Source organism: Carassius carassius, chromosome 5, assembly GCF_963082965.1.
Source record: "Carassius carassius chromosome 5, fCarCar2.1, whole genome shotgun sequence".
Classification (NCBI taxonomy): Eukaryota; Metazoa; Chordata; class Actinopteri; order Cypriniformes; family Cyprinidae; genus Carassius; species Carassius carassius.
The window spans coordinates 16,726,684-16,742,125 of NC_081759.1; positions in this window are offsets into that span (position 1 = coordinate 16,726,684).

The window sequence follows — 15,442 nt, forward strand, 5'->3', positions numbered from 1 at the left end:
CAAAAGATTTCTTTATCAAATTTTATTCTGAATTTTTAATCCATGTTTCCACAAACAACCAGCACTGTTTTCAGCATTGACAATAATGAGAGGACATGTTTCTTACATCACTAAATCAGTATATTAGCAGGATTTCTAAAGGATCACGTGCTGCTGAATACTGGAATAATGGCTGCTGAACCTTCAGCTTTATCATCACAAGAACTAAAATATGAACTGAAAAGATGAATTGCTCCAAGGCACTATTAAAGGCAATAAAAAGCCTTTAATTGACTGGGCTAAATCATTAAAATGATTAAAGGTAGATCCTACAATTTAAAAATATATATTAAAACTAGTGCTGTCAAACGATTAACCGTTTGGTTTACATAATATATGTGTGTGTACTGTGTATGTTTATGATGTATAAATAAATACACAAACATGCATGTATATATTTAAGAGAAATGTTTATATTTTAAGTATATTTATATATAATATAAATTATATGAATATAAATATATACATGTAAATATTTTCAAAATGCTGTGTTTGTGTGTGTGTGTGTATATATATATATATATATATATATATATATATATATATATATATTTATATATATATACATAAAATAAATGTGCATAGTACACATACCTATTATGTAAAAAAAAAAAAAAAAAAACACGTTATTTTGGATGCAATTAATCGTCAAACAGACAACAGCCCTGTTGATCATAAGAGATTTCAGTCAAAATCATTACAAATCTTACCGACCTCAAAACAGTAGGGTATATATGCTCAGTTAGTTATGATTTTACTTTAAGGATGAAATATGACCTGCGCACGTTATTGACAACCAATTAAACTTTCACTGCAATATCTCATATGTATACATGATTTTTATATTTGTAGTGGATGTGGAATGTAGCATTGTGTCAGTAGAAGGCAGTGTTGCTCTGTGAGACTTTCCAGACTTCTGCGTCACTGAGCTGCTGCTCTTATGCTTTATAAAGACAAACGCTTCTCACCTATAGAGTGAGATTCTGTTCTTCCCTCTTGTAAGGAAAGCTGAAAAGTGTCACAGACATGCTGGTTGCTCAGAGAAAATCATTGTACCACCTATCAAGATCTAAACTAGAGTTTTAAATGGAACGTTTCCTCTTTCTACAACTTCTAACTTCTCCGCATCTATATCTTATTTGCTCTGCTTTTGAAGTAACTGATATGCGCCTGCAGCACAAAACAGTTGCCAATGTGCTTTAAATGTCCCAAATGAACTGACTTTGAAAAACATGCCTGATAAATATCAGGCCTTTGAGTGTAGGTAAGAATAAATGGTTGCTAAGTGGTAACGCTGTAAGAAGATGCGTAATGCAAATGTGAAGATCAAACAAGATTAACAAGAATAATGCTGATGCACAGTGAACGCACTTGTTCTCCGGTGTCTCAAGTGTTGATTCAAGAATGCAGCTCCTTTGAAATCTTGAGTACTTACTGGCAAACAATATCCAACCCTGGGCAAAATTAAGTGATTGCATGACATTTATTGCATCTTGTATATAGAACTATAGACATTGTTCTTACAGTTAGCCGAATATTGAATTTAAAAAAAGCTTATTTGGAAACGCAATTCACTGTTTTCTAGTTGTCAAACATGAACGGAATACATCTTCAAAATAAATTACATAATTTCTTTTTTGGTTGAATTGTGCCTTTAGGTTTCCAAACACTTTCTGGATCCGCTGTATGGCATTTGAATCAGATGAAAATATGATGTAGATCAATCACTACTCTGAGATGATCTCCTAAAAATGTATTACCCCTGGTTCTACCCTGAACAAATACTCTAAGCACAACACTTCTCATGCCAACTCATTTTGGAACTGATTTACTGTCGGTTTATTGTACTTACTTCCTCTGTATGCATGAGAAATCCTCTCTTTCGCTTATGAAAGCTCTCCCACTTTCTCCCTCCTTTTTTTTTCATAACTGGTAATGAGACCCTCTCTGACTCCATCTTATTAGGAAACATCTATGCCGTTTGTTGTGTGTAATTAAAACAAGGAGTGAAGGGTGCTGTGATGACTCTCTTCCACTGAAGTGTGTCCCGCACCATGTCCACAGGCTCATCTTCTCCTAAAATGGGCACTTGGAGAAGTTTCTGAAAGAATATTATTCGATCATATACTTGTTTTACTGCTGGTTCTTGAGATCTCAAATTAAGGAAATAGATAAAAAGCTTCAGTGTTTAAATTCAAGTTATATTTGCCATGAAACTAATGATTGTAGAGGTATTGTTTGGTTTACTGGTGCTCTAATGTACTACAACATGGTTTTCTTCATGCATAGCCAATATGATTTTGACCATGGGTCTTTATTTTATTTTAAAATTAAGTAGTACGATTGTGCTGGTTGTGACATGGAAATGGGCTGGCTCATGAATATTAATTAGGTTCACAAAAATGAACTTGATGAACAGGTCATTACACAAAAATGTGTTGTTTTTAACTTTGTATAGCCATGAGAAAATAAAGGCTTTTTACATTTTACTTGTCCTTGAGTGCTCGGCCTTGATTTTTACAAGTTGAACTAATCCTCATTCAAAAGAGCACCGTGATATGAAAAATTAATACAAAAATGAATTGTTTTCATAAATGTAAGAATCTGGTTTAGAAGTGTATGTATATATACTCTTAAAAATATACTTTGAAAACGTATATATTGCTAATTTCTAACTTTAAAAGTGCATTCTATGGAAGCTTGTATCCACTATGGGATTAAAATAAAATAAAAAGGTAATTGCAACTTTTTATCTCACAATTCTATCTCATAATTCTGAGGGGGGAAAGTTTATAACAAGTAAACGACATATAAACAGTTATTTCCAACAAGAAAAGGCTGAACTGTTTGATATAAACTCACAATTGAGAGAAAACAGACAGAATTGAAAAAAAAAGAAACAAACTAAAATAAAGGCAGAATTGTGAGATGTAATCTAGTAAAATATATAAAATAGCCTACTAAATTTGTATACAAAATACACCTACAGCCAGTGGGTGGGCTAAACTTTTAATTTGAGGGGATATTTGTGAAACCAAATAAAATGTGCGGTTAATGTTATCATTTATACATCGTCAAAACTTTTTTCCCCTTAAATGTCTACACATTACAAAAAGAACACTTCAAATCAATATCACTTCTAAATTGAAAGACTTTAATTGCTGTATTTTGCGGGTTGTCAACTATGATGACGTTCCTCACGTTGATTCATTAACGGATTTGATGGCTGCCTCTGGATATTGCTCTCATGGAGAATATTTATTTATATAGAATATTTTATTTCAGATTAACTACAAAACAATGCTTAATTTATAAAGTTTTATTTTGAAATGTAAGTCAGTAACAACGGTAACAATTAGCTGAAGCCACAGCCAATGGTGAAAGTCTTTGCGAAAGGAGACCCCGCCCCATTTTGGATGTTCTGCCCACTTTTGGAGTTCACGCCCCACTTGCCCATTTTGGAGATCTCCGGTCTGCAGTTATACCTACTTGGAGGATATGGCTAGCATGTAGCGTCGTCGTGTAGTTTGATACAAGGTTTAAAAATAAGTTATTTAAAGCTGAAGAATTATTACTTTTACTGCATACTGACCAGGGCGGCAGGGTTTCATATTTTATTGAAGCATCCCTGGGCGCCGCCATTGGCTAGCGGACCCCCACCTGCTGTAAGCATTCCATTGACTCCCATTCATTTTGGCGTCACTTTGACAGCGAATAACTTTACATCTGAGGCTTTTAAAGACTCAATTTGTCCACTAATTATTTCTAAAGAAACATGAAAATGTATAAAAGGCTCCATTATCATGTATCTTACGTTATGGTCCCGTAGAAGCAGTTTTTGTAAAAAATAGGCTAACGATTGCATCATAACCTGCGACTCTCTGTCGCACAGTAGAGAAATTACCGTATAGACAGGAGGAGAAGCTCGCAGGCAATCTTTAACTGTCTATGAGGCTATCGAGGGGACGTGGAGGCATGAAGTCAAGGGAGATAATTAATCAGAATACTTACCAAAATGTGCTCCTGTTCACGCTCGCCTTCTCTGAAAGATTCGGTGGGTGATTCAGATTTCTCTTGGCACAGCCATTAGAAGACTTACAGGTTGCTCACGTGACATCTACGTCATCAAGCTCAGTTTGAGTCTGCGCAGTACGCCCGACCCCCAGGAAGTAAGTGCTTCTAATTGACTTCACTTGTCTCCGTTGAATCCAATGGGGTCGCTGTGTCCATTTCTTTTACTGTCTATGATACTGACGGTGCTAAGAGTTGATGTCGGTTAAAATCCTGAGCAGTGACGCACGCGTGCTATTTTGCTCGTCCTCGTCGATAGATGGCAGTGCAGGGTCTAAAATCATGTTTTACAACATTACTTCGGAGTCCGGACATCAAACGACACATAAATAACTAATAGATGCATTTTTAATAGCACATAACTATATTAACTAAAATTACACAGTAATTTGAGAGATAAATGATTCTTGCTGACCGATTCAAATGCTCACATGACTGCGAGACATTTGATTATAATCTCATCTGCTACAACTTTTTTTTATTTTAATGATCCAAAATTGCACAATAGATTGCTTTTTGTTTAACTAGATCGAAAAAGTGAGCCGTCGTAAAGCAATTAAATTGTAATACATTGGAAATGGCCACTGTTGCTTTCCTCCACAGTTGACAACCACAATTAAATACTCAGCTATAAACATTAAAAATGACAAATAGCAGAAGCAGATAACCACACACTTTATGAATAATGAGCTATGTAAAGTGTAAGGACAAAATCGCTCCTACTGTAAAGTACACTACTATTCAAGTTTGGGGTCAATAATATTGATTGATTATTCATTTTAAGGGTATTAACTTCCCTAATTCATTTGTATTTTGATCAAAAATATAGGTCAAACAGCAATGTTGTGAAATATTATTACAATTCAAAATAACATTTCTTTTTGCTGGTTTGGTGCTCAAGAAACATTTCCTTTTCTTATTAGAATTACTTTCAAATGGTTGTGCTGCCCAATCAAGTGTGGAATGACTTCTTTAGAGATTTTGTTGAGCAGAGCTTTATTTGATATAGAAATGTTTTTTTAAAATTATAAATATTGTCTTTACTCTCTTTTTTTACTTCTCGTTCAATGTGTCCTGGCTGAATAAAAGTATCAGTTTTGATAAAAAAAAAAAAAAAAAAAAAATCTCACTGACCCTAAAATTTTGTTTTAAAAAAAAGTTTTTTTTAAGCTTTTGGAGGGAGTTTTGTCATTTAAAATGTTAAGCTGATAAATAATCTAGTTAGATATAAATGATAGTCTTTCTTTATATCTTTGATCATGACCAGACAGGTAAGATGAAATGAAATGGCAGTGTTACTTGGACAAGCATAAATCATCATGCTGCAACATTGCTTGTTCTGGTGAAATGTTAATTTGTCAATCTATGTGTTTTGAAGAGCTTGCCTAACTTGATGCTTTAAACCAAGATCCCAGAGAAGGATGAGCATTAATCTGTGACATGCAGTGGTCTGAAGTCAAACTAAACTCCAGCCCATCTATCTCATGAGCTCAGTGGCAGTCTCAGCTGCTGTGCCATTAATCAGTGTGTCACGTTTCATCTGGGGGTGTTGACACTCCACTCACCCAAACGGCTGATCACACACAGTGTGTTCACAATTCCTGCGGGCTAATTGCACATTTCGCAGTGGCCCAGGTCCTGGTATGGTACTATGGAAATTCACTTCCTTTCTCGCAGTCACGCCACTATTAGTTCATCATCGTCAGCTAATGAATGCAGGCTCCATTGTCTCTCAGAGTTTGATGAGATGACATGTAATTAATTGTGAGTTGTGCAATGCAGCTCAGGGGTTTTTTTATGTCTGAGAGTGCTGATGTTCTTGCATTGTATAATTTTCCCTTTTTTGGGGGGAACACTTCATTAAAGGTCCCATGACATGGATTATTTCCTTTTCTTTAAATGCTTTTTAATGTTTCCTTAGGTGTACTTATATTGTTAGTATGATTTTTACATTTAAAATTTAGAAATAAAAAGCATTTTTATATCCTGATATTAGCCCTCTGGCTTGAATGCTCTGTTTGAAGGGGCGTGTCTGCTGTGAGACTCTGAGTAAATGACAACTGTTGTGATTGGCTGACATCTTTGCATTCGAAATGCGTATTACATGTGGAACCCCTCTCAAATATATATATATATATATATTTACTATTACAGCTGTCGAGATTAACGAATCGTGGAAGTGTTAATTATATAATTATTTTTTCGATATTTTCCCATCACATGAAATGCTGCAGTGATGAGCATTGAGTAGACAGAGTCTGTTTATCGCGTTAATGCAGTGATCTCGTCATTATTGCAATACGTTTTCTCTCACAAAATGCTTTCACCACAATAAACAATAACAATAAACACCTAACAATAAACACATGAATACACCACATGAATACAGTAAGAGCTTTGTTGTGCAGCATAACAGCGTCATTCATTGTCATTATTTTTTCAACGATTTCACCAAGCCCACTTATTTTTGCAGTGCTCTTCTCTTTCCTGATGTACATGCAAGTTGTGTTGGTGCCAGCCAAGCAGCTGCCATTGACATGAAGAGGAATGCTAAACTGCTATTTTATTTAGGTTTTCTGGACTGGAGGCTGCAGAGTATCTGCTCTCCCATTGGTATTTGCTGCAGGTGCTTATTTGCATAAAGTTAAGCTCACCTTTGTCACATCACCAGGGCTGTGTGTCAGCATGTTGCTGGAAAGTGCCAACTCTAGTTGAAAAATGAATGATTTTGGGTCAATGTACAACTGCGAAGCGCTGCCAGTGTAAATGCCACTTTAGAGATAAATGAATAATGCACTCCTGCTCGCCATCAACACTCAAAATTCAACACGTGTGCGCTGCCATTAACATATATGCTCTTTTTTGATATATGCCTTTTGATTGGAAGCCTTTGATGCAGTGAACTGCAGTTTACAGATGTTTTAACTATACTTGTTGTCATTTGTATAGTAACAAATATCCTCCAGCTACGGACTACTCATGTGTCTTCTTGCCTCAGGTTACTGTTAACCTGATTTACACAAGTCCTGTTAGATTGAGCTAAGGGCTCTCATGGTGGGATCTTCCTATTCCTGAAGCCATCCATCAAATTGCCTATCGATCCCTGGCATTTGGAAATCGGGCGGGATTCTGTATTCCAGACGCAGACATTCACTAGTTTCTCTGCTTTAATGGATAAAAGTAAGAGGCTAGGATCTTTACAATGACAATGATGGAGAGCAGCTGTGATCAGCGGTTAGTTTAAATTGACAGTAGTGATTGGTGGCCTTCTCCCAGACTAAAATGAGCCTAGTTCAAAACTCAACTGTGGCAGTCCTGTTTGATATGCATATCTGATGCATCTAAGATTATTAATGACATTCATATGTGCAGGCACTGTTCTTTCAGTCGGGAAGCACGGTTGAGACTGTTTAAAGTAGAAGTGTGTTTCTGCGTCTTCAATGGCTCTGTCCTTCATGCCAGTGCAGTCCATTGAGTTTCTGTCTGCATGAAGATGAAACGGTAATAATGACAGCTCCCATCAATATGTTGCCCTTCAGTAAGCAGTGATGGATGAATAACAATATTCAGTATAATTGAGAGCTGTTACCTGTTTGCCTTTCTTTTCAATAGAATTGAATTGTATTGCACTTGGATAAACTATTATTATTATTATTATTATTTTACACTACAATTTAACTCGAGGGTTAAGTTTCACAATTGAAAATTTAGCAGCAATTTTTAAACGATGAACCCTACATTCCACCTCTAGGTTAAATAATAAATAAATAGTGCTACAGGTTGTCAGGGTTGCAGTTTGTGCTCTTTTTATTCTAAGAGGTACACATCTGAATCCGCAAGACAGAGTTCATCAAACTTGAACTTTGGAAGGCAACAAAATGTGAAAAATCTTTGAGTGAGTTTTTTTGTTTTCCCTCATTCGCATGCAGTGGAACAAAAAGTGTAGTATGATATGAATGTCCCTTAAATTTTGTAGTGTAGTAATAGAACTGCCACAGCAACACTGATAGCAAAAAGATCTTTGATATGTTAGCTCTTAGACTGTTTAGTAGATTCTACAGTTAGAATTGTTGTATTTATTTGTACTGTCTGCAGCAATGTTTATTTAAAAAAATATTTAAAGCTCTTTAAGTAAGGTATTAAATGTATTATTTACAATGTAAAATGATATGCAATAAAAATAACAATAATTGTTATAAATGAATGACAGGGTAACCTTTGGTAAACAATTTCAGTGTTAAAATCCAATTGCTATTTTAAAAGAATACTTCTTATATATACAGTATACAGACCAAAAGTTTGGAAACATTACTATTTTTAATGTTTTTGAAATGTTTTTGAAAGAAGTTTCTTCTGCTCATCAAGCCTGCATTTATTTGATCAAAAATACAGAAAAAAATGTAATATTGTGATATATTATTACAATTTAAAATAATTGTTTTTAAATTAATTATACTTTAAATTATCATTTATTTCTGTGATGCAAAGCTGAATTTTTAGGATCATTATCACATGATCATTTAGAAATCATTCTAATATGATGATTCATTATCAAAGTTGGAAACAGTTCTGCTGCTTAATATTTTTTCAGAACATGTGATACTTTTTTAGGATACTTTGATGAATAAAAAGTAAAAAAAAAAAAGATATGTTTTTAAAATATAAATATTTTGTAATAACAATATACACTACTGGTCAGTAATTTGGGGTCAGTAATTTTTTTTTCTTTCTTTTTTTTAAATAAAATCAATACTTTTATTCAGCAAGGATGTGTTAAATTAATAAAAAGTGATAGTAAAGAAAAAATATTATTAGAATATATATTATTATAATTTATTTTTTATTTTGAATAAATGCAGTTCTTTTTAACCTTTTATTCATCAAATATATTAGACAGCAGAAATGTTTCCAACACTCATTAAAAAATCAGAATATTAGAATGATTTCTAAATGATCATGTGATAGACTGGATGTTACATGTGACACTGAAGGCTGGAGTAATGATGCTGAAAATTCAGCTTTGCATCACAGGAATAAATTATTTAAAATAATAAAATAAAAATGTTAAAATTATATTCAAATAGAAAACTATTATTTTAAGTTCTAATAATATTTCACAATATTACTGTTTTTTCTATATTTTTGATCAAATAAATGCAGGCTTGATGAGCAGAAGAAACTTCTTTCAAAAACATTAAAAATAGTAATGTTTCCAAACTTTTGGTCTGTACTGTATATATAACTTATATCTTAACATATTTAGCCTAACTGTTGTATAAAAGCAGACTTGCAATTGTGGTGTTGGGGTAAATATTAGCACAGATATTCTGGTGTCTTTTGGTGTTTTCACTAATAACCTCTCATGGCTAATTACTTCATGTAACACTAATTTCTATTTTGGAGTAATTAGCACCCTGATGGACAACCTAGTATCATAAACTGACAGTCTTATTGAGAAAACTGCCAAATAGACTGATCGCAGCACATTGAACAATCATTAAGATGTAAGTATCACAAGTGTGATGCAATTTCAAAACACAATGTGCTGAAATGAATGGTCTGATCCGAGAGGATCACAGTGGCCATTTATCATGTCTCGAATGAACGAGGAAAAGATCCAGCAGATTGCACTTAGTTTGTGCCCAAAATAATATGCAGTGCAGGTTCATTCTTCTGTGTGCCACAAGCTTTCCATGCAATCATTGTAAGTGGGTTAATGAAAGGGAAAAATTGCCGTCCAGCTCATAATCTTCAGGGCAGGGACTCAACATTTTTATCCCACATACTTCATGTACACTTAAGATCAGACCCCAGGCAAGAGACGGTTACTAAGCGCAGTGACACGATCAAATTCATTTTATTCCCTCTTTGAATAGACAACAAGTACTCCGGCTCATTGCTTCAATGTGAGTCTCTGACAACAGCTCAGGGAGACGTTGAGCTTCACTGAATGTAAGCCCAGCCAAAACGTTGTATATAATGTGCCACGAAGAATTGTTGGCTGAAGGATTCTGGCCAATAAACCTTAAGATTGCAGCAACAACCAAATATCTTTGGAGCTCAGTCCTGTGTCCATGGTGAGTTCTCTTGGAAAATGCTTGGTCTGTACCTTATGCTCAAAACAGTATACTGTATATGAATAAAATCTTAAGTTGCTCCAAACTGGGTCCATTTTCATCCTCACAATAGGACATCTGCCTGCTTTGCTCTTTACCGCTACAAACACCCCTTATCTCGGAAAGAACTGCTTTTCAATACTGAACTTCTAGTGACTCATTCATTCCAGCTGAAATGTTGTCTTGACCTTTCTTGCAGTCCTTTTTTTGGTTGCTTCATTAACACAGGAGAGAGATAGAGGCAAGTTCTCTGACTGCGTCGGCAGATAGTGCTTCTGCAGAGAGATGGCAAATCAATGGTGGACAGTTGGGTCGGGCTTGTGCGTTTTCAAGCAAACAAATATTTTTTCCTCCTTCCATCTGATACGAGAGCAAACAGGGACACGGCGCTGACACGCTTCAGTCCTGCAACCTTAAGCACTCCTCTGGGCCTGTTTTGGTTTCTCGTGCTCCAACAAGATTTGTTTTTTTCCCCCTGCAAGTTCCATTTGGAAAGGGGAAAATAGTATTAATAAAATATTAGTCATTAATCAAACATGCAGGCCTCTTCGCTAGTCCCACGTGGTTATTGTGGAGAATTTAGCGCTCCAGTGGGTTGTACTGCCTTACTTTGTTCTCTACGAATGAAGGAGCTTTAGAAATTTAAACCGAGTAATTGACTCATGCTCCTCAGATTGAGCACTATAGTAATGGATGACTTAGAAGCTCTCTACGCATCCAGAAAACACATTGCTTTGCGATGCAAAGTAGCATTTCCACCCTTCCAACAGACTGAGGCATGATTTATATGTGCGTGTAAGCAATAATGTCTGGAGTATGTTGAAAAACTGGCATCAGGACTGAGGAGAAGGAACCCTAGGTCCTCGTTTCTTATCAAGCACCTTAGCCTCTAAAAGTGCTATTCGGGATTTGAGTGGTTCATTAACAACTAGAGGGTGAGAAACGAGTTCCACAACAGTTTTGCTCAGTCGGTTGTTAGGAGCTTATTGATTTCAGAAGCTCTTTGCTCTTTTCTGCCATATGCATTGCCATATGCATTGCCTTGAATCAGCATGAGCAATGAAGGCCCCTAATTCATCATTACAAATCAAATGCTCACTCACATTTGCATACACTGCCTATACTTCCCAGCGCACATGCTCCCATTCATCTCCGGCAATGTCCATGGAGACTGAGAGGGAAATGTTGTAGTCTGTGGCCTTGTATAGGAAGAGGTCTTGTGAGAATTATTTACACTCTGGCAGTTATCGATAATCAGATATGAGTAGGGCTGATTTCTAAGTGTAGAATTGGTGTATTTGTTTGTGGTTGTATTGAAGAGCTGTAAGCCCACTAATAAATTCCACTCTGTCTTGCGAACACTGGTTTGAGAATAATGTCAAAACTGAGAACCCTTCCCTGTATTAACATCTCGGTATAATGAAGTTGGGCGAGCAAATTTATAGCGGATCTCTGAAGATTGTCTCATCATAAACTAATAACGAAACAACCGCCCTGGGGTATTACTGCAGATAGGCTATAAAGCTTTCCTGTGCTAAACGCATTGATGAAACAGTGAAAATTTATTTTACGCATTTACATTTAGCAGTTTGTATCCAGCTGAGCCATTTTCTAGATCTCATTAATGTAATAAGATGTTCCAGTTGACATAATTGAGTGTATCATCAACCCCTTTTTGTCCAGAGACAATCTCCTGTAGCGTGATGACATTGTGTACCCTTAAAGTATTACATTTACTTTACATTCATGCATTTGGCAGATGTTTTTATCCAAATCCAAAGCATTTTCCCAGTATATGTATTTATTCCCTAGAAACCCATGACCTTGACTATTAGTGGCATGCAGCAGACAAGTATTTGGTCCTGCCTAAATACTGTAAACTAGTAATACACCGTACACATAAACATACCATATTAAAATGCATATTGTGGGTTTACAATCTCCGTCAACAGGATTTGTGGCATAGTGTCCATTTCCTCAGGTAATCAACAAAAAATCTCTGTTACAGTACAATGAGGAAAAAAAAAAAGAGAGTTTAAAAGCAAAAATGTGAAGCGCTTATTTTAACTTTGATTACTTTACTAGAAAACCTGTGTTTTCTGAGCTAGGAATTTGTGTAAATTATTACACAATGCTGGATTTGTATTATATTCTATTTATGTCACTGATATAATGCTTGTGTTAAGAATTTTCTGGCTCTAAAAAATCCTGTTGTATACTAATGCGTTTTGTGTGTAAATTATTGGCTTGACATGTTCATAACAGGAAAAGTGGGATTCTTTTCGCATCAAGATTAGTGAGTAATTGCATCACAACTGTTTCATGTTATACCACAGTCATGTAAACAAAAAACAGATTAAAGGGTTAGTTCGTCCAATTTGCAAAATTATGTCATTAATAACTTACCCTCATGTCGTTCCAAACCAGTGAGACCTCCGTTTATCTTCAGAACACAGTTTAAGATATTTTAGATTTAGTCCGAGAGCTCTCAGTGCCTCCATTGAAGCTGTGTGTACGGTCTACTGTCCATGTCCAGAAAGGTAAGAAAAACATCATCAAAGTAGTCCATGTGACATCAGAGGGTCAGTTAGAATTTGTTGAAGCATCGAAAATACATTTTGGTCCAAAAATAGCAAAAACTACGACTTTACTCAGCATTGTCTTCTCTTCCGTGTCTGTTGTGAGAGAGTTCAAAACAATGCAGTTTGTGATATCCGGTTCACGAACGAATCATTCGATGTAACCGGATCTTTTTGAACCAGTTCACCAAATCGAACTGAATCGTTCTAAACGGTTCGCTTCTCCAATAAGCATTAATCTACAAATGACTTTAGCTGTTAACTTAAAGTTAAAACAAACCAATATCCTGGAGTAATTCATTTACTCAAACAGTACACTGACTGAACTGCTGTGAAGAGAGAACTGAAGATGAACACCGAGCCGAGCCAGATAATGACTCATTCATGAGTCAAGAACCGTTTCTGTCAGACGCGTCCGATTCGAGAACCGAGGAGCTGATGATACTGCGCATGTGTGATTCAGCGTGAAGCAGACCGACACACAGAGCCTGAACCGAACTGATTCTTTTGATGATTGATTCTGAACTGATTCTGTGCTAGTGTTATGAGCGCGGGTAAACTGAAGGCTTGAATGAAGGGCAATCATTGCCAATGAAGCCATTACGTCGAGCGCAAAAGAACCGGTGAACCGTTTTCTTCAACTGGTATATTGAATCGAAGTGTCCGAAAGAACTACTGGGGATCCGAAAACTGATGCAACCGGTTCTTGACTCATGAACGAGTCAGTCTTTTGTTCGTTATCTGGCTCGGCTCTGTGTTCATCTTCAGTTCTCTCTTCACAGCAGTTCAGTCAGTGTACTGTTTGAGTAAATGAATTACTCCGGGATATTGGTTTGTTTTAACTCAGAGGGAGTGTCAGTTCAGTTCGATTTGGTGAACTGGTTCAAAAAGATCCGGTTACATGGAATGATTCGTTCGTGAACCGGATATCACAAACTGCTTTGTTTTGAAGAGAAGAGAAGACAATGCTGAATAAAGTCGTAGTTTTTGCTATTTTTGGACCAAAATGTATTTTCAATGCTTCAAAAAATTCTAACTGACCCTCTGATGTCACATGGACTACTTTGATGATGTTTTTCTTACCTTTCTGGACCAGGAGAGTATACCGTACACACAGCTTCAATGGAGGGACTGAGAGCTCTCGGACTAAATCTAAAATATCTTAAACTGTGTTCCGAAGATAAACGGAGGTCTCAAGGGTTTGGAACAACATGAGGGTGAGTTATTAATGACATAATTTTCATTTTTGGGTGAACTATCCCTTTAAAGCTTTATGTATAATGCATTGTAAAGGTATTCATAATGTATATTGTAATATATATATATATATATATATATATATACTGTGAACTGTGGTTACAGCAATTATTCACGAGATCATAAAATGGACTATAAAGTGTATTATAAGACAAACAATTTTCTGGCTCTAAAAAATCCTGTTGTATACTAATGCGTTTTGTGTGTAAATTTTTGGCTTGACATGTCCATAACAGGAAAAGTGGGATTCTTTTCGCATCAAGATTAGTGAGTAATTGCATCACAACTGTTTCATGTTATACCACAGTCATGTAGCGATACTTTTTGAAATGTAGTGTGTTTTACAATTGCTGTTAAAGAAATTATACTGAGGAAGATGTTTTTTGAAAAAAGTAGAAAATATAGTCAAAACAGTAATATTGTCAATAATTATTACAATTTAAAATAAATATTGGTAACACTTAAAGGGATAGTTCACCCAAAAATGAAAATTATGTCATTAATAACTTACCCTCATGTCGTTCCAAACCAGTGAGACCTCCGTTTATCTTCAGAACACAGTTTAAGATATTTTAGATTTAATCCGAGAGCTCTCAGTGCCTCCATTGAAGCTGTGTGTACGGTCTACTGTCCATGTCCAGAAAGGTAAGAAAAACATCATCAAAGTAGTCCATGTGACATCAGAGGGTCAGTTAGAATTTGTTGAAGCATCGAAAATACATTTTGGTCCAAAAATAGCAAAAACTACGACTTTACTCAGCATTGTCTTCTCTTCCGTGTCTGTTGTGAGAGAGTTCAAAACAATGCAGTTTGTGATATCCGGTTCACGAACGAATCATTCGATGTAACCGGATCTTTTTGAACCAGTTCACCAAATCGAACTGAATCGTTCTAAACGGTTCGCGTCTCCAATAAGCATTAATCTACAAATGACTTTAGCTGTTAACTTAAAGTTAAAACAAACCAATATCCTGGAGTAATTCATTTACTCAAACAGTACACTGACTGAACTGCTGTGAAGAGAGAACTGAAGATGAACACCGAGCCGAGCCAGATAATGACTCATTCATGAGTCAAGAACCGTTTCTGTCAGACGCGTCCGATTCGAGAACCGAGGAGCTGATGATACTGCGCATGTGTGATTCAGCGTGAAGCAGACCGACACACAGAGCCTGAACCGAACTGATTCTTTTGATGATTGATTCTGAACTGATTCTGTGCTAGTGTTATGAGCGCGGGTAAACTGAAGGCTTGAATGAAGGGCAATCATTGCCAATGAAGCCATTACGTCGAGCGCAAAAGAACCGGTGAACCGTTTTCTTCAACTGGTATATTGAATCGAAGTGTCCGAAAGAACTACTGGGGATCCGAAAACTGATG